This window comes from Meleagris gallopavo, chromosome 11 (assembly GCF_000146605.3).
Source record: "Meleagris gallopavo isolate NT-WF06-2002-E0010 breed Aviagen turkey brand Nicholas breeding stock chromosome 11, Turkey_5.1, whole genome shotgun sequence".
Lineage (NCBI taxonomy): Eukaryota > Metazoa > Chordata > Aves > Galliformes > Phasianidae > Meleagris > Meleagris gallopavo.
Window position 1 is genome coordinate 7,489,899 of NC_015021.2, and position 3,827 is coordinate 7,493,725.

A 3,827-nucleotide genomic window follows, 5' to 3' on the forward strand; every position below is an offset into this window, starting at 1 on the left:
AAGGGTTGCTCTGCCGCCGGGATGCACTGCTTCAGCAGTCGCCGCGGAGAACTTCGAGGCAGGCTCCGTTTCTTCCCAAGTAAACGTCTTCCTCCGTGATCATGCAAGTCTTCTCAGCTTTTCTTTTCTTCCCTTGCTAAAATTTCCCTTATACATCTAAAAAAAAGTTGTTTACAAACCAAAGAGAGCTAGAACATTACAGAACAATTTCTTGTGGATGAACACGGAGGCATTCCTGTCACATGCAGGAGAACAGACACAAGTGGTGGGGTAGGAATGTTTAGCAGTATGGAATGGGCCAGAAGCTCGTGGGAATTTCTTAGTCTGTACATCTCAGCATTTGAACATCTGCCCCCTCAGCCTGTTCTCTCAGGTGTGAAAATAATAAAAGAACAGCATCACTGTAATATGCAAACAGAGCTGAGAGATGCAAACACCACTGAGGAACTGCCATGCACACTTAATTACTGAAGTAGATGCATGCACTATTATTCATTTGTGTAAATTTTTCCTAATTTTCAGTAGAAAGAAACCCAGTTTGCATTCCATGAAAACATGCCCAAGCCACCTTGAAAGAGCTGTGTGCTGTTCAGCAGGATGAGTACAGAGCAAGGAGGCATGGCATCCCCCACCGCCCTGCTGAGGCTGCAGAAGGCCCTGCAGAGTCTTTCATGTGGTGTGTCTGCTGCAATAAATCCAGGTCAGTTCGCTGGTACAAATCTTAGCATTGCTGTGCTGCCAAGTAGGAAAAAGATTTTGTTCTAATGATAGCCCCAAATAACTTTTATACATATAAATAGTATGCTTTTAGCTTTGCTAATCCTATGATGCTTTACACAAGGACAGTGGGGCAGAGGGGATGGGATTCAATGTTTGAAAAGTGTGACTAAATAAACTTTTCAAATGGTGATAAATGATCCTGATTCTGATGAATCATGACATGCCAGAACCTCAGAATTTCACTGATCAAAGGCTGAATATTCCTAACTTGAACCGTATCCATTTGAATGGGAAGCTGCATATTTGGAGTAAAAAAAACAAATCTCATTTTTATTAACATGCAACAGGGGCTTGAAACTTTTCATTAGTTTGGAATGCTAATGATTCTGTGCTACAAATACAAAATGCATTTGGTCCCTCATTAACCTAAGCTTAACAGAAGACAAAACAGATTTGGGAGTGGGGAGGAAGAATAACAAAATTATGCAAAACAAATTTGTTGCACTGAAAATGAATAGAAATAATAGCCCTGAAATAACAGTAACAATTTGCTTTAGAAAGAGTAATAACCTTTTTAATTTTCCAATTCTGGAAAATGCTTGTATGTCAACTATTGTTTCTGCACATAAAATAAATACAATTTTACGTTTAATACAATACTCCATTGTCATATTAAAGATACAGTAAAGATGTTGTCTTGAACCTTGAGAAAGCTTTTTAGAAACAAGCTTTCAAGTACTGATAAACCTTCTCACAAACATACCACTTTTTTACTGATTTTGCAAAATAAATCCATTACAATTTCCCCATTTCTTATTTAGTAAATAGAAAAAATATTAGACCAGATCATCCCCCAGCAGCACTCACTTTTTGTCCAAATTACTAAATGTTTCAGAGAACCTTTTGAAGTCAATTCTGATGGCATTACTTAATCATTTCTTATATACAATCACCATTAAAAATCACTGAATCACATTAAAAATCACAGTGAATGAAGTAAAAAAACTAAAATGTGTTTTCCAATCAAAGTAACCTTATTAAGTTTGTAACATTTTAATGAATGGTCCTTAGAAAAGATAAATACTTCTCCAACACCAGAAACTACTTCCTGCAATGTTTCTTTAAAATGTTCTAAATTCTCTTTAAAACGTTTTAAAAAGTTTTTGGAACAAACAAAAACTAGCAAAGAAGCAAAACTGGAAAAAAGCCTTCTATAAAATAGTTGTGTAATTTTTTGCTTTGATTGTTGTTTGTTTGTTTTTTTTTCCATGTGCCTGACAGCCAAACTCTTCGTACATTTTAAGTGAGGTAGGAAATAACTCACATTCCTGCCTTCCAAGATTGTCATCTGTATATGTAGTCAATAAATCCCAACCGGAGAAAACCTATGCACAATTTAGCACGTTAATCTTGTCTTATGACTTAAAAACACATTAACTCATTTCTTCTACTGCCATCTCTATTAATGCTACTACTAAGAGCAAAGCAGGTAGGGCTGCTTTTTGTTAAGACTTGCATTTCAAATGTGCTATCTTCAGTTGAATGTAACATCTTAAATTTTGAAGATAGAGTTGTAAATCCTTATGGAACAAAAAACTAACTCCCAGTAAATTTATAGGAATAGCATTTTAACATATAGCTACATAGCTTCAACCTTGTACTTAAAGATGAAAAGGTAAATTCTATTTAGTTCCAAGTTACCTGTTGCCAAACGAAGTTGAATTTATAACCAAATCATATACACCGTCTTGTCTTGAGTGATTAGCACTTCACTACCTCATGATTACATGGATCTTATCTTGTAGGTCTTGACTTGCACACAATCAACGTATGCTTCTATTTAACACCCAAGAAAAGGCAGTCTTTTGTGGTGTTTGCCAAAACCAATAAATCACTGTTGTTAGTACCATACTGGGAAGCATTCACAGTTTGACATTCGAATAGATTATTCTTCCAGCTATCTCGGATGTCCTTAAAATAACAAGGATTCTATGATGTAAATCCAGTGTATTCAACAGGGATATTTTCTCAAAAACGTTGCCTTCAGCAGGGGGGTTCATGTCAGACTTCAAAAGTTAATCCACCAATTTATATTCCTATTATTTTACTTTATTTTGTTCTAATTTCCTGTCCATGCTATTTTTGAAAACAAATACAAATTAAATCTTAATGTCAAAACCATGAATGCAAATTAGAATATGAAACATCAGGACCTGTGTTTCTATTATGCCTGTATGCTAGTGAAGATATGTTCGGTGCTGCTGAACACGCAAATATTTTAAAGCAATTTAGAAATGAAGACAACTTGCAATAGTAAATTGCCTATTAAAAGTTCAGTCTCTCTCTGACACTGCTATATTTTACAGTTGGTAAGAATTATCACTCTCTTTGAAGTCAGCCACTGTGCAGCTCTGCCAATTTAGATTGCTATGTGATAAGTACATCCTGGGTTGTCAGTGAAAAATCATTGAAAACATGGTGAAATAACAAGATGTTTAATAAATACGCAAATGTCAGACACAAAATAACTCATATTTTCATTCCCTGGTTTAAGTAAAAGAATAAATTACTAAAAATAGAGGCAAGACCTAGCCACCTGTAAATTCTCTTAGAAGGGAGCATATAGGAAATAAAAGTGTTCTGTTCACTATCTCACTGTAGGACATACTGCCCCACCACATTATCTGCAGCCCAAGCTTTTCCCTTAGCTATGACATAAGAGAACATCTGTGTCCTGGCTATAAACGGGAAAAAAATAGTTAAGCTCTGTATTGCTTCTCATTTTGTGGGTTCAGAGATCTCTCATGGCACATAGGCTAGGGAGTGGGAAGGCTGAGGGTATTCTGTTCTGTAGGACAATTTTGGGCTCAGCTGCATTTGTAGTCAGAACAGGTTTCTAAGGAGACTTTGAATAGCCTTCAACCACACCATAGGTAATGATCACCTAACAGTGAATATCCATAAACCCATGCTAGATCTAATCACACTAGTCAGGCATAAACTACAAACCCATAATACATCTATGAATGCTGGCTGCAGTGAAGCCTGAACAACTATTATCATGGCTAGCTTAGGTAATTTTGTTGTACTGATGTTTCTTTTTTTTT

General features: G+C 36.0%; 1 protein-coding gene across 1 annotated transcript in view; it reads right to left on the reverse strand.

Moving 5' to 3' along the window:
• SLC25A36 (solute carrier family 25 member 36) overlaps window positions 1-3,827 on the reverse strand; it is a 44,313-nt gene that overhangs the window by 30,103 nt on the left and 10,383 nt on the right. The gene's annotated exons all lie outside the window — the stretch shown is intronic.